Source organism: Hemiscyllium ocellatum, chromosome 12, assembly GCF_020745735.1.
Source record: "Hemiscyllium ocellatum isolate sHemOce1 chromosome 12, sHemOce1.pat.X.cur, whole genome shotgun sequence".
In the NCBI taxonomy this organism is placed as follows: Eukaryota; Metazoa; Chordata; class Chondrichthyes; order Orectolobiformes; family Hemiscylliidae; genus Hemiscyllium; species Hemiscyllium ocellatum.
The window spans coordinates 29,271,237-29,295,638 of record NC_083412.1 but is presented as its reverse complement, the minus strand read 5'-3'; positions in this window follow the sequence as shown (position 1 = coordinate 29,295,638).

The following is a 24,402-nucleotide window of genomic DNA, read 5'->3' as shown; positions in this document are numbered from 1 at the left end:
CTTACATTCCAATGACTGACTGTATGAAAAAAAAATGCCCCTCTGGCTATAATAGACAAAGTAACAGCCATTATTGAAAATGTGTTGCTGGTTAAAGCACAGCAGGTTAGTCAGCATCCAAGGAACAGGAAATTCGACGTTTCGGGCCAGAGCCCTTCATCAGGAATGAAGGGCCCTTCACCATTCATTCCTGATGAAGGGCTCTGGCCCGAAACATCGAATTTCCTGTTCCTTGGATGCTGCCTGACCTGCTGTGCTTTAACCAGCAACACATTTTCAGCTCTGATCTCCAGCATCTGCAGACCTCACTTTATACATAAAGTAACAGCCATTATCAATCAGTCCATGCTTACAAACACAGAACTTGGTTTCACACATGGACGGTGTTGAAAACAAAATGAACTTTAAAACCAGTGACTTGTTAACTGGGAACCAATGTAGACCAACGAATAGAAGGGTGATAGGAGAGCGAGACTCACTGTGAGTTAAAATTCAGGCAGAGTTTGGATAACTTCAAGTTTACAGAGAGTAGAGTGTGGGAAACCAGCCAACAGTGAGTTAGAATAGTCAAGTACAGAGATTGTGAAGGCATATTGAGGGTTTCAGTTTAGATCAACTGAGATAGGGGCAAGGTTCGTAATGTTAAGGTTGCATCTCAGAATCAGCTATGAAATGTGGGTTATGAAGAGATTGATTTAACATAGATTGCAGTCTGGGAAAGGGGTAAATTTGTTAACTGGGGAACAAAGTTTGGAATACGTACGTAGGAACATACAATCATGCAAAAGCCACTCGCAAAGGCAGCTCATCACCATGTTCTCAAACGCCACTAAAGATATTCAATTAATGCTGCTTATCCCAACTTCCTTAAATTAATAAAAATCCCCAAAGCATAACAACTTTACATTTATGTGCAAGTTCTGTTATAATAAAGGAGAGCATCCTATTAGCCTTCTTAATTATATGCTGTAACTGCATGCTAAAAAATTGTATGTAATGCACTAGAACACCTAAATCCCTCTGCACCTTAGAATTCTGCAGTCAATCACAATTTAATTAATAGTATGGTTTTTCAGTCTTCCTGTCAAAGTGAACAGTTTGGAATGTTACGCTCCATTTCTAGATTTTTGTCCACTCTCTCAAACTATGTATATTAGTCTGCAACCTCCTTATATCTTCTTTACAACATACTTCCAATCTATCTTGGTGTCTTCTGTGAATTCAGCCACTATGTATTCACCACCCTCACGTGAGCCATCAATGTAATTTCTAAAACGATGAAATCCCAGCACATTCCCTGTAGGACTTCACTCATCACATTCTGCCAATCAGACAAAGATTTGATTATGTATATTCTCTGTTCTCTTCCTCACAGCCAATCTTCGAATATGTAACCCCTTTTATCTTGAACATTTATTTTCCACAATAATCTTTAATTATATAAGATATCACCTGGATACATAATGAGCCCCTGTTTATACACAATGTATGTTTCACCTTCAAAAAGCTATGATACATTGGCTAAACAGGATTTCCCCTTGACGAAACTTTAAGATCATAAGATATAGGAGCATAAGCAGACCATTTAGACCATTGAATCTGTTCTTTGGATTAAATATACAATCCTTTAATCTGAAATTTTGCTCTCTGGTTCTGCTAGAAGGGAAAACAATCTTTCCGCATCTACCCCGTCAAGTTCCTTAAGATCTTGTATGTTTCAATAAGATTGTCCTTCATTCTTCTAAACTCCAATGAGCAGAGGAACAACGACACATCTTATAAGATAGTTCTTCCAAATTCCAGCTCAGCCTAGTAAGCTTTCTCTGAACTGCCTCCAATGTCAATATATTGTTGTTTAGATTGGGGTCCAAAATTATTCATGTATTCTAACTGAAATCTAACTAATGCCTTGCTTGGTTTTAACAAGACTTCCCTCTTTTTGTACACCGTTCCATTTGCCTTCCCTATATCTGCTGAACTTGAATACTAACCTGTTGTGATTTATGGACAAGGAATCCCACATCCCTCTTGTTGTAATTTTCTGGGGTCTTTCTCCATTTAAATAATATTCAGTTCTTCTAATTTTCCTGCCAGAGTGTATGACTTCACGTTTTTCCACATGATGTTCTATTTGCCAATGTTATGCTCTCTCGCTTAATCTGTCATCATCTGTCTATAGACTGTTTGTGTCATGCGTACTGCTTGCCTTCCCGCCTATTTTCTGTGTTCTCCACTAACTTGGCGATAGTGTATTCACTTTCCTCATCCAAGTCATTAATATATACTGTAAAAAGGTATGACCCTTGGTCTGTTCTCTATGGCATTCTGCTAGTTGCCAGCCTAAAAATATCCTCATTACTCTCTGTCTTTTATTAGTTAGCCAATACTCTATCCAACCTAATACACTCCTCCAACTCCAAGAACTCTTCCTATATTAAGTAGCCAAATTCTGGAACTTTATCAAACACCTAAAAATACAATAAATATTACATTCTTCTCTTTAGTATATCCTGCTTGTTAACTTTATTCTAATTCATTTGTCAGGTATAATTTCCTCTTTGTGAAGCTGTGCTGACTCTGCTTGATCATATCTTGTATTTCTAACTATTCTGCTATAACATCCATTTGAATAGACTCTAATATGTTTTTGTAAAAACATACCTTATGCTGACTGGCCTACAGAACCCGTAGCTACATTTTCTGTTGTTCTTTGTAGTCTAACCAATCATCTGACCTGCCACTCATCTATAAGCTGTTGTATGCTTTTTCCTAAAGCTTGTGCTATTCCTAACTTCTTTGGTTAACCACAGATAGAGGGTTCTCATTTTGGATGTTTTTTTATTTATCATAAGAATCTACTTGCCTGAAATATCTCCATAAATGACTGCCTCTGTTTCTCGATCAATCTGTGCACTAGCCTGATGAAGAGCTTATGCCCGAAAAGTCGATTCTCCTGCTCAGGATGCTGCCTGACCTACTGTGCTGTTCTAGCAGCACCCTCTCGATTCTGACCTCCAGCATCTGCAGGCCTCACTTTCTTCTCACTAACCTAATATGCCAGTTCACCAACAACCTTAACTTTGCTGACAATGTTCTTTCCCTTATTTAGGTTTAAAAATACTCATCTTGGATTCAATTTTCTCCCTTTCAAATGGGATGTAAAATACAATCATATGATCACTACTACTTCAGGGTGTCTTTATTCAGAGGCCGTAAATTAATCCACAATGCTAGAGTTTAATATAATCTGCTCTCTGCTCAGTTCCAAGACATACTGCTCTTAGAAACTATCTCAAAAGCAATCTTTGAACTCCTTATCTAGGCTCCCTCTGCCAATCTGATTTTTCCAGTTTATTTGCAGATTAAAGTTATCCTTCGTAAGTGTTGTTCTTTTTGCACAATCACTCAGTATTTCTTATTATATGCTTCTTCTCACATTGTAATAACTGTTAGGAGGTCTGTAAACCACTCTCACTAGTGACTTCTTTCCCGTAATTCCTGATCTCTACCCAAACCAGTTCTACACCCAGAGCGGCTGGACTAAGATCAGATTGCACCAAAGCCATCTTTAATTAATGGTGCTACCCCACCGCTTTTACCATGTTTCGTATTCTTTTTGAATGTCATCTATCACTCAATATTCAGGACACAGTTTGTATCATCAAAGCATCTAGTTTTGATTTCTGGCGAAGTCCTAATTTTTCTTTCCATATTTGACCCCTTGACCATACAATTGAGTTTAAAGCCCTCTCCACTTCTATAATTATGTGAGTCACAAGAACACTGGCCCCAGCATGATTCAAATGCAGCCCATCCCAAGAGTACAGCCTTTACTTTCCCCAGCCCTAATGCCAGTGCCCACGAAACTGAAGTCACTTCTCCCACAACTACTGTGTATTTATCTCTTTGATTTTGTGTGCCCTTTGCCAATTTGCTCAGAAGATAACCCAGAAAATGTAACCTTTGTGGTTCTGCTTTCAATTTAGTGCCTATCTCCTCAAGCTCTCTGTGCAGAACTAGAAAAACTCCTTGCTGTAATGAAGTTTTGTCACCTACGTGGACCATGACCACTGGATCCTTTCTCCTCTGCCTAAACGTTCCTTTTCAGCCCTGAGCAGATGTCCCAAACCCGGGCACACAGCTGTCTGGATTATCACACTTTGCTGCAGTGACCAAAAATCAATGGCTTCACTCTTCCCCACATCTAATTGGAAAACAGTTCTGCTTATGCAGTGCTGGATATCATATCAGCATTCTGATCATTTAGCAACAGTCAAAGACTTTTGAGAAGCTCTGGTGAAGTAGAATTGGGTGTTGCGAATGAACATGTGAAAACTTATGCTGTGCAAGCCAAGGGGCACCGTGAAGATGAGAGAAAAAAAAGGAGACCGGGGGACACCAGAAGTAACAGAAAGAGAAGCCACAGAAGTGGCTTTAATTAGATAGACCAGAATGGAACAGCATGTGGGTAATCGCACACAGATAGATGACAGTGGAGAGGCTTTGGATAAGGATAGTCTGGTCAAACATGTCAAAGACCCCAAAAAGAAGCAGCGTTAATATTTTGATATGGTTCTTCTTTGGAAAAAGAGTTGAGGAGCAGTTTACTTTGGCAACAGTGACGCAGGATGTAAGGTGTAACTTTGTGAGGAGCTGTTTCAATATTCTGCCTGGTTTGAAACCTAACTGGGAAACATGGAAATGGTTTTGGCCATTTTCAAGGAGATCTGGAAAGCTGGTGAGAGATGGGACGATGGTTGGTAAGGGATGTTGGGGTCGAGTGTTGGGATATTGAAGAAAGGGCGAGCATAAAAAAAAAGACAAACGGCACCTGAAAAAGATGTCACTTACAATATTGATTAACATGGGAATCTGTAGAGGAGGTTGAGTGGCCAGCAGTTTATTGGGAGTTGGGTTGACGGAAACGAAGGTGGGTCTCATGGGCACGATAAGCTGAAATAGCGCATGAGGTATGACAGAGGAGAAACTAAAGAAAGATGCAAGTTCTAGGCCAGGGTAGTATTGGGCATTAAAAGTATTTTAATGCCTTTGACGTATTCACACGTGTTGTCTGGAAGACTCACGCCTGTCTGAAATTCGGGACAGTTTATTTGTACTGCACTTAGTTCTGCCCCATCTATTACTTGCAATATTGTCAGGAGGTGTAATGAATGCTGAATTCAGCCAGATTAGATATTGGACTTCATTACTGACTGAAGGACAAAGGGATTTAATACCAATTCAAAAAAAAAGTAAGGGGAGACTTAATAGAAACTTACATGGCTTGGAAAGGGTGGAAGCTAGGAAATTTTTTCCGTTGGGCGAGGAGACTAGGACCCGTGGACACAGCCTTAAAATTAAAGGGGGTCAGTTCAGAACAGAAATGTGGAGACATTTCTTCAGGCAGAGAGTGGTGGGCCTGTGGAATTCATTGCCACGGAGTGCAGTGGAGGCCGGGACACTAAATGTCTTCAAGGCAGAGATTGATAGATTCTTGATGTCTCAAGGAATTAAGGGCTACGGGGTGAATGCGGGTAAGTGGAGTTGAAATGTCCATCAGCCATGATTGAATGGCGGAGTGGACTCGATGGGCCGAATGGCCTTACTTCCACTCCTATGTCTTATGGTCTGATGGTCTTATTTTGGCTAAGTCACAGGATGAAGGAGAATCCCAAGCTTTTATATAAAAAGCAAGAGGGTAGCCAGGGAAAACGATTGACCCATTCAAAGGTAAAGGAGGGAATCTCTGTGTGGAGCTGGAAGAATTAGGTGAGATTCTAAATGAGTACTTTGTGTCAGTATTACCTCTTTGGCCACAGGTGAGGCCAGGACTGGGGAAGAGCCAATGTTGTCCCATTATTCAAGAAGGGTAGCAGGGATAATCCTCACATCAGTGGTAGGGAAATTATTGGAAAACATTCTCAGGGACAAGATCTGTACACATTTAGAAGCAAATGGAGTGATTAGCGACAGACAGCATGGTTTTGTGCAGAATTAGGTCATGCCTCACTAACTTGATTGAGTTTTTTGAGGATGTGATGAAGATGATTGATGAAGGGAAAAATGGTTGATGTTGTCTATATGGACTTCAGTAAAACCTTTGACAAGGTCCTACATAGCAGACTGGTACAAAAGGTGAAGTCACGTGGTATTATGAGTGATGGATAAGAACTGGCTTAGTCATAGGAGACCGAGGGTAGCGGTGGAAGGATGCTTTTTGGAATGGAGTGTAATTATGAGTAGTGTTTCGGGATCAGTGCTGGGACCTCTGCTGTTCGTGGTCTACATAAATGATTTGGAGGAAAACATGACTGGTCTAATTAGTATGTTTGTGGATGATACAAATATTGGTGGAGTTATGGATAGAGAGGAGAACTGTCACAGGATACAACAGGATATAGATCAGTTGGAGGCATGGGCAGAAAAATGGCAGATCGAGTTTAATCCAGACAAATGTGAGATGGTGCATTTTGGAAGGTCAAGTACAGATAGAAATTATACAGTGAATGGCAGAACCCTTAGGAGAATTGATATGCAGAGGGATCTGGATGTGCAGGTCCACAGATCACTGAAGGTGGCAGACAGGCTGATAAGATAGTAAAAAAGGCCTATGGCATGCTTCCTTTCACTGGAAGGGGCTTTGAGTATAAGGATAAAGTTATGCTGCAGCTTCTCGATTTTAGTTAGGCCACCCTTGAAATATTGCATACAGCTCTGGTCACCACACTACCAGAAGGATATGGATGCTTTGGACAGAGTACAGAAAAGATTACCAAGATGTTGCCTGGTATGGGGGATTTTAGCTATGAAGAAAGGTTGGCTAGACTGGGTTTGTTTTCACTGGAATGCAGGAGGTTGAGGGGCGACCTGATTGAAGTCTATAAGATTGTGAATGGCATGGGTAGAGCGGCAAGTATGAAGTCTTTTCCGAAGGTGGAAGGGGCAATTACTAGGATACACACAGTGCAGGGGGGACGTTTAAAAGGAACGTGCGAGGCAAGTTTTACATACAAATACTGGTGAGTGCTTGGAATGCGCTGCCAGAGGAAATGGTGGAACAGACACAATAGCAGCATTCAGGAAGCACCTGGACAAATACATGAATAAGAAGGGAATAGAGGGTTATGGATACTGTAAGTAAAGTCAGTTTTTAGTATGGAAGGGAAAAAGCACAGGCTTAGAGAGCCAAAAGGCCTGTTTCTGTGCTGTATGGTTGTCTGTTCTTTGCTGTTCTTTTGTTCTAAGTAGGCTAGTGAAAAGGAGGCAGGGTAACAGAGGCCATGTTTCATCACCGGATGGTCTCAATCTTCATGACAAAGCAGTTCAGAAGGGATATTCATGAGACTGTTCCTTACGCTTGTTGTTGGAGTTAAGAGGAGGTGAATTGGGGTTTAAGAAAAAGACCTGCAATTGAGAAAGAAAGACTGGAGCTACCTTGACATTTCAGTGTGATCCTGGGATAGTGAGCAGTTTTAGTAGACAGGAGGAGAATCCTGTGGTGTTTTGAATGGTCCATCATGGTTTGGCGATGAATGTCTAAGCCATTTGTGCACTACAGGTATATCATTTCAAAGCTACATCCTGGGAATGATGTGAGTGGAGACAAGGACCATACAAGTAAAGTCAAGAGAGTGGGAGTTAAATATGGTTTGGGAATTTACATGAAGAGAGAGATTTAGGGGGGATAAGAGGGTAGTGAACTCTGAAGAGAAAGAACATGATGCGTTCAATTGGAAATTAAAATCTCTCACCACAAGAAGTTTTTCAATGCACTGAGGGAGCAAAGCAGAGACAAAATCTCTGAAAAAAGATTAACATACCTGGGAGGACAATACTAAATGATTATTTTGAAGAATGACGAGAGGGATTGAACAAGGTGAGATTCTTATAGGAGAATACAGTGCCAGAATAGTGGGAGGCATTAGGCCAAAGGATGACCCTGCATGGTGGCACCTTCACATGGTCCTCTTAATGGGGCAACCGATAGAAGATGTGGTTAAGGTCATAACCCACGGATTATAACCTTTGTGCTTTGCTTTTTAATTTAGTGCCCAGCTCCAGGAAAGGTGGCTTCTTTACCAAGAATCTAGACTCACTGCTGTTTTACAAAGAACTCATCTTTGCTTTACAACAAGGAAAATGGAACAGAAATAAATTAGGATCAATGAAATACATGGACTTCCTACTGCAGTGAGGCTGGAATAGCAGCAATTGCACCGTTCTGGACATTTCTCAACTTGTTTGAAAATGGCTTTCTGAAAACTTGCACCACCATTTCCCTTCAGTCTGGCAAGAAGAAGGTTTAATCAAGAAATGACAGAGGAGCTTTATAACAACATGAGAACACAAATCATCACAGGAATGAATGTATTGCCAGTGAAAGAGTGTAAGTTAGAGGCAGAGGCAGAAATGCATTCTTGACGAATTAATGGTATAGGACTGAACGCCCTGAAGTTAAATTGCTGCTCCAGACCTCCTGTAAATTCTCCAACTGACCCTATCCATGGCAAAAAGATGAGTGCACTTGTAAATAGAGATCCCCACAACCTTACCTCTAAACCCTCCCTAGTATCCCATTTCACATTCCTGCCAAGTTGCACAACACATCTGGATTGAAATGTTAATAGATGTTATGAAAACATTCGAAACTGTGAAGTCTTTGGGGAATCCACAGCAACATAGAGTCATCGAGATGTTCAGCATGAAAACAGACCCTTTGGTCCAGCTTGTCCATGCCGACCAGAGAGCCCAACCTAATCTAGTTCCACCTGCCAGCACCCAGCTGATATCCCTTGAACCTCTTCCTATTCATACACCCATCCAGGTGCCTTCTAAATGTTGCACTTCTTCTAGCCTCCACCACTTCCTCTCACACTAAATCTATGCCCTTTAGTTCTGGACTTCCCCACACTAGGGAAAAGACTTTGTCTATTTATCCTATCCATGCCCCTCATGATTTTATAAACCTCTATAAGGTCACCCCTCAGTCTCCGATGCTCCAAGAAAAACAGCGCTAGCCTCGTTCAAATCCTCCAACCCTGGCAACGTCCTTGTAAATCTTTTCTGAACCCTTTAAAACTTCACAACATCTTTCCAATAGGAAGGAGACCAGAACTGCACACAATATTCCAACCAATGCCCTGTACAGACACAACATGACCTCCCAATTCCTGTACTCAATACTCTGATCAATAAAGGAAAGCATACCAAATGCCTTCTTCACTATCCCACCTACTTGCGACTCTACTTTCAAGGAGCTATGAACCTGCACTCCTGCACCTGTCTCTTTGTTCAGCAACACTGTCCAGGACCTTACCATTAAGTGTACAAGACCTGCTAAGATTTGCTTTCCCAAAATGCAACACCTTGCATTTAATTAAATTAAACTCCCTCTGCCACTCCTAATCCCATTGTCCCATCTGACCAAGATCCCATTGTAATCTGAGGTAACCTTCTTCGCTGTTCATTACACCTCCAATTTTGGTATCATCTGCAAACTTTCTAACTGTACCTCTTATGTTAGATTCTTTTTTCACAGTTGTTTGAAATAATTTGCTCTGCTTAACTTCAAAGTTTTTTGCAACCATGTAAATTTGGTACCTTAATTCTGCTAATACTGCAGTAAATAATGAAATGAAGATACATATTGTAGTCTTTCCTGATAAGGCTGAGATAGGTTTGGTAAGGTTCACTCGAGTGATTTTACCTTTGCTAAGAGGACTAATATTCAAAACCATTAGGAATTACTGACAATGAATCGGTCACCCCATTAAATCACCAGAGATTAGTGATATTTTGTGTAAAGTGGAGGTTTACTGAATATGAGCTTCTGATATAAGCTGCATTATCCCTGTGACCTCAGTAGTACACCTAAATAATTCTTCCATATTTTAATGGCTCCTGCATCCACCATCTTTCAAGCAATAAGTCCCAAATACCAATCACCCTCTGGCTCAAAATAAACTTATATCCCTTCTAAATTTCCTGTCCCTTACTTTTAACCTATAGCATCACATCATTGACCTCACTACTGAGGGTAGAGTTTCCTCCTGTCAACCTTACCTATGCCCCTAATAATTTTGTGCCTCAACCAAGTCCATTCTCAGATTTCACTACCTTGAGGAAAACAACCTCAACCTGTATGGAATAAAAACTGTAAGATCTGCAGATGCTATAAAGGGAGGAGACATCGGTGTGGCAGCGCACACCTTTTGCTACATAACAATTGGGACTACATTCAAAACTAAGGCACTTTAGAATATTCTGTACTTGTGAGAGGTGTAGATTCTTTCTTTCTATTTTGGAACACAAGATATATAATGTTATTAAATTGAGCAGTGGGCATTATGTTCCAAATCTGTGCTTTTCTCTAATGAACAGTTTTTGGTTTAATGTGGGAAAGGGATGATTTGCCCTTTGACAACAAGTTTTTACTGAAGAGGAACCCTTTTGTTAGTTTTCTTTATTGAATGATATGTCTATAACTTCACACTTTTTCCCTCTTAGTTAAAACTGCTCTATATTGTACTGTCTGGAAGGTAATTACCAGCCCCAGAAGCATCTTCAAGAACAACCCCAGTGTCTTTCTTGGACTGAATTACCAGAAAAAGCAGGAAATCAATGCCTCATTGCTAAGATTTTCCCTATGACCACAGCCCAGTAAAATATGATAAACCTGCCCCTCGTAGCAAGCACAAGGTCATTCTACGCGTTATAAATTTCAGAACCTCTCTTAGGTTCAAGCAACCTCTTCCTTCACATGGCTAGCCAGTAGTATATGGTAATCTTCTTGCATTGAGTTTATGGGACTTAACAATAATAAATCTCTGGTTGAATCAGGCAAGTGTCAACAAAGGTATTAATGGAGGCCTGCGCAATGTAGGCTCATAAATAATCAGTCTAACGCCATCCTAGACCATGTCAAATACATGAGCACTTCGAAATTAAATCATGTTCCAGACATAATCAAACAAGTCAAAATTCAGCTAATCCTACTCAGCTGGTAAAGGCACTCTGCTGTGAGACTGACAGAAAGATCAGGAAATCTTCTTTCACTGTGCATATTTTATGAGGCTGCAGTGACAGTGTTATTGTCTCTTTTGATATCAACCCAGCTGGAGAAGGAGCAATTCAAAAAATTATCACCCCATTTTTCTCGACTCCATGCCGCTAATTCATTGTAAGTCAAACAGGAGCGTGCTATGTAGCCAGCAGAAATGAGACTGAAGGTTGTGGTGCACAGTTGGCATCGCTGAATGGTGCCCTCATTTGTTGCTGCTTCTCCACGGGATACCTTGTGACTGGGGTGGTTGTGACATTGCAGGGAGTGTCAATTAAATTTGAACCTGTGCAATTTTACACTCAATCCATCCTACCCAAGTTTCACTGCAGCTGCAGGATTGAAGAGCGAGAATGTGGGTGATGCTGTCACACATGCAAAGATAAATGAGCTTTCATCCATCACTGAGTGCAGACATGTGTAAGAAACTGTAAGTCCTCCCTCATTGGATCACTGATTTTTTTGCAAGGAGGGACAACTAATAAAGGATCTGATATATAAAGATAAAGTTAGTGGAATCTCTCCAGGTATCTTTCTTGTTTTTTTTTAAACAAAACTTTAAAATGTTAAACAGCCTCTGTAGGCCACTGGAACTGAAACAAGATCAAACAGTCAATGGAAACTTACAGAACTATGTCAAAAATATATCAAAATGAAATTGTAACATCGGGGTGATGATATGCTGCAGTGCCTGTAGTGCCCAGTGTCTAAACGCCTCCATTGTGCCAGCAGACATTGTTGCATCCTTTCAATGGGCAGCTGGACCTGAATAAGGGACAAACAGCCATGTACCGCATCCCTTACTGGGATATCGGCCTGGGCTTGCTCTTGGCTACTTTGGCCAGACCCAGGCACGCACTCCAACCTGCGCCACCTCCCCTACCCCAACCTCGCAGAGGATTCGTAGATTAGGAATGTGGGGCTGAAGTGTAATCGGTCAAGTTAAAAGCAGCCCTAAACAGATACTGCAAACAAAAAACATTCAACCAAAACCATTTTCTCCATGCCACATAGCCTGGCAACCTGTGAATCTATTGCATAGGACAGTCCTGTTCCCAAACAGTGCAACAGTTTCCAAATACCTTTTTCACTTTACTACACTGATCAGTTTCAAACTGCCTGATGGTCAACCACACCATCTATGTCCAACACCTCTCCTCCATTACCCATCTCGAGTGGCACCATTCTCAGCTGGTTCCACTCTTACCAATCCAGTTAAGCCAGAACATGTTCAGCAATAGCTTCTCATCTTACCCCTACATTATTACCTCTGAAACTAATCCAATGCTATATCCTTCATCCCCTTCTCATCTACATTTCAGGTCCTGGTGGCATTATCCGTAGCTGTGGGTTCAGACTATGCATGTACACCAGTGACATCCAAATCTAAAACACTAACAGAACTAGCTGGGAAATCTCAGCAGGTCTGGTAGGATCTGTGGAGAGAAAGCAGAGTTAACATTTTGGGTCCAGTGACCCTTCAGAAGGCAGACACTCTAATCTACCTATATGCCATAACCCTTGGCCCCTGCTATACCTCTGTTTTCAAACTTCTCACAGCCAAACTTAGCAGGACCTGTAATTTCCTCAAATTAAATATTAGAAGACTGAAATAAGCATCTTAAACCTTGATCACAAACTTTGCATCATGTGGCTTCGTGCACCCCATTCCCTTTGTCCCACTATTGACCACTATGCTTTTAACATGTAAAGGCTGGAATTAATTCTTTAATTTCTCCAAATCTCTGTCTGCTCCAAAAGACTCTCCCTAAAAGTTACTTCTCTGACCAAGTTCTTAGTGACTTTTCTAATAGCTCCTTGGACTCACTATCCATTTTATTAAATTGCCCTCCTTTCAAATGCCTTGGAATTCTTTTTTTTATTCTGATACCAATGCTGCATAATTGCAAACTGTTGCTTTTATTGTTTAGCATTTCTAATACAAACCAAAATTTTAAAGCAGCTTGTTTTTTCTTTCATCCCTCTCCCATTGATACATTCCTGTGAAACGACAGAATTTCATTAATCAAATATTTTTCACAGATTAGCAGCAGCTCGTTATTAATTTTAGAATTGCAGGTTAATGGAGTCCCTTGACAATGTAAACATGAAGAGAGGTTTTTTAGATTAGACTTACAGTGTGGAAACAGGCCCTTCGGCCCAACAAGTCCACACCGACCCGCCGAAGCGAAACCCACCCATACCCCTACATTTACCCCTTACCTAACACTACGGGCAATTTAGCATGGCCAATTCACCTGACCCGCACATCTTTGGACTGTGGGAGGAAACCGGAGCACCCGGAGGAAACCCACGCAGACACGGGGAGAACGTGCAAACTCCACACAGTCAGTCACCTGAGTCGGGAATTGAACCCAGGTCTCAGGTGCTGTGAGGCAGCAGTGCTAACCACTGTGCCACCGTGCCGCCTAGTTTGCTCTGGGCTATTGAGTAAGGCCTTTGCAGCTGTTGTGTATATGTCCTGGTTGCAGCATTGAAACCAATTTGCAGGTTTGACTGATATCTGAATCTAATTTGCAGGGATAAAAGAAAGAACAAAAGATAACGATAAATAATCAGGACAAAAAGAAAGTGGCAATCTGAAACCTCCCAATTAAAAGAATGTTTTTTTAAAAAATGAGTTTCAGGACAGAAACATTTTTTTAAAACATGTAAGAAAGAAAACTCCTGATATAGACCAGCCAAATGCAGCAGTCCCTAGGTAAATGAACTGTACATTTGCATTTGATTGGGCTACAGAAAGAGGTGACAGCAACTGAAGCACATAAATCTTAACAAGGGTGGCCAAAAATTAAAAATAGGAAAGGCATTTTACAAATATACAAGACTGATGAGGCATTCTACCACATAAAATTCTTAAATACAGGGATGAAAACTATAAAAATCACCGTCCAACAGGTTTATTTGGAAGCACTAGCTTTCAGAGCACTGCTCCTTCATCAGGTGGTTGTGGAGAATAAGCTTATAATCCACACCCACCTGATGAAGGAGCAGTGCTCCAAAAGCTAGTGCTTCCAAATAAACCCATTGAACTATAACCTAGTGTTGTGTGATTTTTAACTTTCCACATCCCTGTCCAACAATGGCACCTTCAAATAATTTTTTAAGAATGAACACACTTGCATTAGAGACAGTTCAAATGACCAGGCTGACTCCTGGGGTGAAGGGATTAACTTACTGAGAACATCTAAATTGATTAGGTCTTCATTCAATAGCAATCCAACTCAGCATGTATTCATCAAAATGGAGTCGACCGCAACCGATCCCTTCATTTTTCAGTGTTTTTACTGTATTTTCATCTCATTTCACAACCTTTTTGACTGACAGAGCAGGCTGAGGGGGATTCAACCTACTTTTGTCCTTATTTCTTATGTCACATCCTCCCTTCAACACAAAGTCTGTTAATTATTCAAGGGTGTAATTGCGCGGCTCACCTCCTCACAGCCCCATTGACAACATTACAAATGGCCATTACAGTTTGCATGTGATAAATACACCCCTCAGTTTTCTGGGCTGCTTTTCCTTATTGAAAATAATATATTCATGATAATTTTGCGAAACAAACTCATTTTTGGAAAGTATCATCATAGGTGCAAAATAGAAAAGCCAATTTGATCATTTTCAAAAATCATTTACCATTTTGTTTGAGCGCTGCATGAATCAATGGAGAAGTATTATTTTCAAGGTTGGTTATATACGTTCTTGCTCTATCTTCAATAAAGATAATGGCACAATGTGGTAGGTTTTAACAGCTTTTTGCTAACAATTATTGGACCATATCAACACAATGGTATTTGTGCCAAAACATGTGACATAGGAGGTGAAGAGCAGTTAGTTTAAGTCTGAAGACTAATGCCAGAGTCCTGATGTTGTACAGTGGTAGTGTTTGTTATCTAAGTCAGAAGGCCTGGGTTCAAGCCACATCTGCTCTATAGCGGTATCATTTCACATCTAAACAGCTTGTTTTAAATAAATATCTAAAGGCTGGTCCCTGGGCTTGAGTGTATGAAGTCTTGGTTCATTCAAACTTTATGATCTTCCCGGAAACTCTTTTATTGACCTTTGACTATGGTTGGGTTTCGTATCCTGCACTCACTCACTCACTCACTGGGAGCAGGAAGCAGGAGGTGACATTTGAAGGGGATAGGACATGGAGAAAAATTGTCACTGGATCCAGGAAGGAAATTACAATCATGGGAACAAGACCAGGGTTCACTAAAGGGGAGTAAGTCATAAAGTGAGTGCAAGGTATTAAGAGACGATCAGTAAAGTGGTGAGGGAACCTAATGGATTGGATATAATTGTTTGCCTGTTTGTTGCAGACAGTGGATTATGGGGATTAATTTGATTATACATTGTTCATATTTATTGTTGAAGCATTTTAAAGTGGCAGCTGGAGGGAGGGAAATATCATCGAAATCATTGTTCTAAAACCTGAATATTCATGAGATATGTCTTGCTCTCCCCTGTCCCAACACAACTCAGGCTGAAAATGACAATCTTGTTGTTGTGCTTCTATTCGCCGAGCTGGGAATTTGTGTTGCAGACATTTCGTCCCCTGTCTAGGTGACATCCTCAGTTCTTGGGAGCCTCCTGTGAGCTTCTGTGATCTTTCTTCTGGCTTCCGGTTGTCAGTTCCAGCTGTCCGCTGCAGTGGCCGGTATATTGGGTCCAGGTCGATGTGCTTATTGATTGAATCTGTGGATGAATGCCATGCCTCTAGGAATTCCCTGGCTGTTCCCTGACAATCTTGTGTTTGTCATCTTGCTGATTCACATTTTGTGGCCCTGACATTATTCTTCAGAAAATTATGAACAATTGGGTCATCTAGTTGCACGCTAAACTTACTTAAGTTCCTTTGTCCTGCATGCACAAAATGATTATCTTACCAGTGTCTTTTATTCTTTCAAACATGCTGCTATCTACTCCACTCATGCTGTTATAAGTATTTGTTCTTTCTTGGTTGCGATAAAGAACATTAGTGCAGCCATTAATCACTCTTACATTTTTTGTTCTTGAATGAGTTTGAAGCAATCTCCTGGGGAATTTTCATTCACTGCAAAAGGTGAAGGACATCACCTTGATCATCAGTCTCACCACGCACAGCAGCCAAACATAACCAACTAGATGTTACAGAGTTGGGAGAGGAAGATTTAGTAACATCACATTGTCTGAGTATGATAGTTAATGGAGCATGATTCATTCAGAATAAAGATATCTTTTAAGAGGTCAACTGCTGGAAACTTGATATAAAGGCATTGGACTTGAAATCTACAAGACAGTCCACTTCTGAAAGGCAAACAGCTGTCTTGCTTCTTTAGAATCAATCCTTACTTTACCCTGTTTGGAAAATCCATACAAGGTGAGGTTTACAGTAGACAATGGGAAATTATCCAACAATGACAATGGAGCTGGGTTAATAAGATATTAGGAGTAGAAATATATTCGATAACATTGTTAACATTAATGTTCCAGTTATACAGCAGAGCCTGGGCTCTCTAGTAAGAGCAGTGTGGGCTTTGCCTCTGGGGTGAGAAAGATCCTGTATGTTTAGAATTACCCATAACTATGGAGGTCTACCCATTGGCAAAAGGCTGTGATATTCTCATTTTGTGTCAGACCTATTAGACTGTCAACACTTTATTTACAAAACTGAAAGAAGCTGAATGAACTATCTAGATTTTCTAACTTTAAGCTTCAGTTCTAACTTTTGAAAAATGCAATGGTACAGTTGTCCTGTACTTGGTGTAAAGCCAACTTGGTGAGTTTATCTGCTCCAGATGTCCACACACTGGTTCCATATCTCAAAGGATGTTTTGATATATTGATCACAGAAAATCTGAAATTGCTCTGCAGGGGCACCATGTTCAGTGAAAATGCCCTGTAATGGAATAATTTTTTATATTTTTAACAACAAATAAATCTTGGCATGGTTTTGTGTTATTGTTCTTGGTTCACTATTCTAGTGTAAGCATTACACTGAGGTTGGTAGATTGTGGATTGTGCAGAAGGACCCAATTAAGTAACTTGGTGTAAAAAGGCAGCTTTTCTAATAAGATCTTTTGAAACTATTGTTTGGTAATACTGTTATGCTCATGTTAAGAGAACAATCCAAACTCAATCATAAATCTCATGTCTGTCAAATCAAGAAGGTTGAAAAGGAACTCAGTGTCACACTTGTATCTGCCCAAGTTGTCAAGAGGTAATATATTTGATTTTAGTTTTGCTCGTCTTTCAACCCTATTTATTTGAGGGAGGTGAGATTATGGTTAGAATTTCCACAATGCTAAACAAAATGCTGTCGTCAAGTTGATTGCGAAATAGATAATCTGCAGAGCTTGGCTGAGAGATAGCAAATGGAGTTTAATGTGGAAAAGTGTGAGGGGATTCACTTTGAAAGGAGCAACAGGAAAGCAGAGTACTGGACTAAGGGTAAGATTCTTGGTAGTGTAGGTGAGCAGAGAGATCTCGGTGTCCATGTACATGGATCCTTGAAAGTTGCCACCCCTGGTTGATAGGCATGTTAGCTTTTATTAGTAGCAGGATTGAGTTTTGGAACCATGAGATCATGCTGCAGCTGTACAAAACTCTGGTGGGGTCGCACTTGGAGTATTGTGTACAGTTCTGGTCATCGCATTGTAGGAAGGATGTGGAAGCTTTGAAAAGCGTTCAGAGGAGATTTACTAGGATGTTGTCTAGTGTGGAGAGAAGGTCTTACAAGGAAAGGCTGAGGGGCTGGAGACTGTTTTCCTTGGAGAGAGAGGTGACATGATAGGTCTCTCCTTGCAGTATACAGCATATCCCTCAGTCCATCCAAAATATTACTGATTATGCCTGATTTACACCTTGGTCAAAGTCATTAGGATATCTGTGGCTAGCTGGTAGCCTCTCATTGTAAATCGTATACCATTGTCAAATACATGAAATAATTCCACTATCTCTCTACATCCTCCATCCCAATCCTCACGTTGTGACCCTGAATTGAAATTCCTGTGCTGTTATTTTGAGGTTGTTTGAGGAATGCCGTGGTTTTCGCAATCAACTTGACGACAGCATTTTGTTTAACATTGTGGAAATTCTAACCATAATCTCACCTCCGTCAAATGAATAGGGTTGAGAGACGAGCAAAATTAAAATCAAAGATTTTACCTCTTGACAACTTGGGCAGATACAAGTGTGACACTGAGTTCCTTTTCAGCCTTCTTGATTTGACAGACATGAGAGTTATGATTGAGTTTGGATTGTTTTCTTAACATGAGCCTAACAGTATTACCAAACAATAGTTTCAAAAGATCTTATTAGAAAAGCTGCCTTTTTACACCAAGTTACTTAAATGGGTCCTTTGTGGTCTCGTTTGTTCTTTACACTACTATTGTACATTATTTTTGTTCTGAAGAATTTCTCTTTGCTCTCTCTTGTAATCTTTAGAGGATGATATATATATCTGTTAGATAAGGGGAACCATGGAACCTTTGTTGTATATTGTATCAATAGAACAATAAATCTGGTACAAACTGTGGGGAAATAAGTTTAGGAAAAATATCAGGAAATTCTTCTCCACACAGATCATCCTCAATATTTGGAATAGATTTTCAGATAGAATAACAAAATCAAGTGGTTGAAAGCCATTTAAGGAACAATTAGATATTGCAAAAGGGACTTCAGGATCTTTCTGAACTGATGAACTGCCTTTCACATCTATTAATACCCCGTGATCTTGAGAATACATCAAGGGAGAAATATAGAACATATTGGAAGACCCCAGGTATCATGACAGGAAATAAAACGATGCAATACAAAAAACTCAACAAGAAAAATCAAAATGTCTTGAATTAAATATTCTGCTAGCTCATTTTATTTGTAAGTGAGAAGTAAAGGGTACATTTTCACACAGCTATCACTGATGGAAGACATATAATTCATTCAATGTGAAGACTTTGGACTTGTCTAATTGCATTCCATCTACCATGTTGTTTTTCCTCAGGTAGATATTTTGTGCAACTCGATTTTTAAGTTAACTGCTCTGATCCCACTTCCTTTCAAAGTTTGATATTATTTGTAAATTTATCCTAATTCGCATGTAATTCTTGAATCCAGTTAAATAACGAAAAATGGGAAGAGTAATCGTGCGAACATCAATAAATCTGTCATAACATAACCACCTCCAGCAAATGCTCATTACATATTACAATATGCTCAGCAAATTACTCACTCATTTCCAAGACTTAGCCTGATTCTCCACTACTTTTAACCTAGTGAACAGGGGTGGCATGGTGGCTCAGTGGTTAGCACTACTACCTTACAGCACCAGGGATCTGGGTTCAATTCCTGCCTTGGGTGACTGTGTGGAGTTTGCAAATTCTCCCTTGTCTCTATGGGTTTTGTCCCACAATTGTTGAAAAGCGCAGCAGGCCAGACAGCATCGGAGGAGCAGGAGAATCGACGTTTTGGGCATAAACCCTTCTTCACACAAAGATGTGCAGGCCTGGTGAATTGGCTATGCTAAATTGCCCACAGTGATCGGTGCCTTAGTCAAGGGTAAATATAGGCTAGGGGAATGGGTCTGGGTGGGTTACTCTTTGGAATATCAGTGTGGACTTGTTGAGCCAGAGAGCCTGTTTCCATACTGTAGGGAATCTAATAGCATTTTATGCAGCTCTTTGTCAAATATTTTTTTGGAAATCTAGGCACAGGACATTACTCTTTCAAATAAGTTATGTAGCTTGCTCAGACACTACCTTCTCTTCTGAATTCATGTTGGTTCCTATTTATTAGGTTATTGTTTTGGATAAAATTAAATTTATTCCTGATAATTGATTACACAAATTTAAATGGAATGAGAGTGAAGCTAATCAGCCTGTATTTCCCTGTCTCTGTTTGCTGCCTTCTTTACCCCCATTTCACTTATATTAGTCACTCATGCTTCAAAAACCTCTCCATATTCTTATTCAGCACTCATAAATATATTCATCCCCAATTATCTATTTGTTTTGAGGCTTTTACCTCTGTCCATAGCTGCAGGGTTATTTATACTGAAAAATAACCCACTGCAAATCAATGGCACAGTCTGCTGCAATCTTCAATCTTCTGGAATTAGGGTCAAATTTATGAAAAATCTTGACTTGATCTGGTTGGATTGTTACAATTTTCTATTGGTGCCCTCACATCAGCCACCAATTAGTAATTAAAGACAGTTACTGAACGAATGGCACTAACAAACCACACTGGACTCCTTAGGTGTCTAACAGGTACAATTAATCCTGAAAATGCATTAGCAGGAGATTGTTTGTCTTGATCAGATGTGGAATACAATTGGACAAGATCGATATGCTGAAGTGGAAGCTTATTGTGAATTGGGCTAATGTTTGCTTAAAGTCTAATATAACTCACTATAGATTTTTCTGTGCCCCAGCCCAAAATTTATGGCATCATTCTATTAAAACTGGTCTAATCTTCACCATCTCAGCCTTAGTGAGAAAAGCAATGTTTACACCATTTAGTACAGTTGGATAGCTGAACTGAATATTATAATCACCTCAAAGCAGCAGTGAAATATCTCAGATGCTTGAAATCGATAATAAAAACATAAAATGCTGGAACTACTGAGCAGGTCAGATAGCAGCTGAGAATGAAGAGTTAAAGGTGAAAGTTTTCCAGTTCCAAATGACATAGACAATGGTGCATGAGTTGGGAAAATATGACGAGTAAAGAAAAGTGAGAACCATTGCAGAGGAAGACTCTGATTTTGCACAGACCATTTGAACTGCAAGCTGTAATATCTCATTATTATTTCCTCTACCTCATTTGTATGCAGCTTGCACATGGCAGAGAAAAACCTGGTGGCAACAATTCCCAACATGGAAACCAGAACAAGCTGCTTGTTTCTCTGGGAATCCATCTTGGCTGGCAGTGCCTTACTTCTCAGGGCAAGCCTTGTCGGTATCACAGGTAGTGAGTACCCGATTACGCTTCCCTCCTCTCCCAGTCCTATGGAGGTTAGCATTGGACACGCACCTACCTCATCGCATCGCCATGACAGACCACCATCTCACATAGACTACAACCATACATGTCAACAGTGCACTTTGGATTGCACTGACACCTTTCACAGAGTCACAGAGCTGTACAGCACGGAAACAGACCCTCCGGTTCAACTCATCCACGCTGACCAGATGTACGAAAGTAATCTAGTCCCATTTGCCAGCACTTGGTCCATATCCCTCCAAACCCTTCCTATTCATTTACTCATCCAAATGTCTTTTAAATGTTGTAATTGTACCAGCCTCCACCACTTCCTCTGGCAGCTCATTCCATACACGCACCACCCTCTGCATGAAAAAGTTGCCCCTTAAATCCCTTTTAACGTTTTCCCCTCTCACTCTCTAGCTGAGTTCTGGACTCCCCCACCCCAGGAAAAAGACTTGTCTAGTTACCCTATCCATGCCCCTCATGATTTTATAAACTTCTATAAAGTTACCTCTCAGCCTCTGACGCTCCAGGAAAAACAGCTCCAGCCTATTCAGCCTCTCCCTATAGCTCAAACCCTCCAAACTTGGCAACATCCTTGTAAATCTTTCATTGCAATCCTGCTGCAAACTGCTTTATATGCAGGGACTGGCACACATCTCCTGGGTTATCCTTCAGTCCAACCTGTCCATGCCGACCACATATCCCAACCCAATCTAGTCCCACCTGCCAGCACCCGGCCCATATCCCTCTAAACCCTTCCTATTCATATACCCATCCAAATGCTTTTTAAATATTGCAGCCATACCAGCCTCCACCACTTTCTCTGGCAGCTCATTCCGGAGTGGAGTTCATCTCATGGGTCTTAACTTGCTCTCTTACAGTGCTCACTGATTGTACACTCACTTGGATACTCAAAGCATCGTTTGTTGTACATTGCTGCATCATTCAGAATGTACAGACTTCCCTTCCATCTCACTGGCCTTTCCTTTTAGTGCAGACACAAAGCCAGATAGCTTGTTATGTCTGGCTACAGTGATCAGTCAAGGGTCAAATATGTTGCTTTATGACACTATGATACATCAATGTCACACCAGTGCACATGCCAGCAGCTAATGCGACAAACATATTGCATGTACTTCAGCTGAGTGACTGTGTCTGTGAATGTAAGGGGAGGATTCTTCAGTCAGGTTAAAGGGAACCCTCGTCAGTAAGGTAGTACTGGCACCGTAAGTCATGTGCGCTGTCCAAGATCAATCAAGGTACTTGGTCATGGTCAGTCAGCTACTTGGGGCAGTCAGGGCCAGAGGATGGGTATCAAGAGTTAGCCATTGACAGTCCCACAGGTAATGGGCAACCTGACAGGGCTAGGCCATGGCAGGTCAATCAGGAGCTTTGCAGAGATCAATCAAGGTGCTAGTCATTCAACAGTCAGGACTATATAGGCAAAAGTGGGTACTGCAGATGCTGGAGATTAGAGTCAAGATTAGAGTGGTGCTGGAAAAGCACAACAGGTCAGACAGCATCTGAAGAGCAGGAAAGTTGATGTTTCGGGCAAAAGACCTTCATAGGAAAGAATTCCTTTTGCCTGAAACATCAGGACTATATGTCAAACTTAGTCGAGGAGCAGGCCAAAGTAATTCCTTATTAATAACAAGATGAAAAGCAATGCTGAGAAACAACAATGCTCCCCTAGACAAGGTTTAAACATGGTAAGGATAGGCAGCCTTTGTAACTTGATTCTTGTAACTACAGTCACTATGACAGTTGGTCAGACATCAGATAATGTGAATTGGAAATTTATGACTGTCAGCTTCCGTTTTTATTGATGCCACTTATGTGCTCGTAGAAGCTTTTCTCTTTCATTTCCCTCCCACAGTATGAGCTTTTAGTGATTGGGAGCAATCGATCTGTGTGCAATGGGTTTAAATATGGCAATGGCAGAAATGCCTGAAATCTCTGGTGAGCACAAGGTAGCACGAGAATGATGTCCTAGAGACACAGTACACACAGAATGAGGCAAGCAGCAAAGAATTGTGTGAAAGAACTGGTTAGAGCTCTCAGAGAGAAACACTCTGTGAAACACCCTGAAATTAACCATTAGCCAATTCCTGGTAAAATTCAGCTGAGTTTCAGATTACGGTTTTTCAGAAGTTCTCCCTTTACAGGACTTCTTTTTTCCCCAAGCATCTTAGCTGCCTCCATTCAACTTCTCTTCAACATCTATGTAAAAAGGCTGACTGCTTTATCAGTTCTTTTCAATCAGAAGGAACGAGAGCTAACAGTGCCAATCACGAGATACATCACAACTGGGTTGGAACATGAGCTTGGGCGGATATATGTGAACACTTTCTCTAAGCTTGTGAACAACTAGAATAACCCAACTCCTCAGCCAAACTCAACCCATCTAGAGATGCCAACAGATGACCGGTATGATTAAATCAATGATCGTTGGGCTTTTTACATACAACGGTGTGTCTGTGCACTCCAGAAAGTATGGTATGCAACATTCACAAGTTATGTTGATGCTGATACACTTCTGGGAGCAATCTGAGAAATTAGAATACTTCCAAAATAAGAACAGGAGTTAGAAGATAGGAGTTCTATGGCAAAGGGAAGGTTATGTCTGACCAGCCCATATAATTTATCTCATAGGGTAGTGTCCTGTGCCTAGATTGCTGCCATTCACAAAGCACAAGTCAGGGGTGTGATGGAATATTCCACACTTGCCTGGATAAGTGCAGCTCCACAAAGAGTTCAACAACATCAAAGTGAAACAGTGCATTTGACTGGCACCTGGACATCACTTTTATCATTCACTTCCTACACAAGTACTGGCCAGCTTCATGTGCGTGTACCATTTGTAAGTTGCACATTGCAGCAAAACACCAAGATCCTTCAACAATACTTTCTAAATGCATGACCTTTACTACTTCAAAGGACTAGATGTGGATGTATGCAACCGCCACATTTGCAATCTCCCCTCCAGGCCACACACCATTCTGGCTTGGAACTATATCACCATCCAGTCATTCAATGTCACTGGGTCAAAATCCTGGAGTCATCACACACTCCCACTTCCTAGCAGCCCAGTAGGTCTCACTGTAACGACTGCAGCAGTTCAAGAAGGCAGCTCACCACCCTTTTCCCAAGTGCAGTTGGGGATGTGCAAATAAATGCTACTGAATCAGTGATGCTTACTGAGAGACAAAAGGTACTTCTGAAGGATGTCTAAATGCAGAGGGGGAAAGCATTACCAACAACTGATACCCAATAAGAGGGCAGAAATCATGATGTAAAATTGGTGAATTCTATGTTTTTAGAATATTTAATCAGAAGATGCTGCCTCTTGAGCT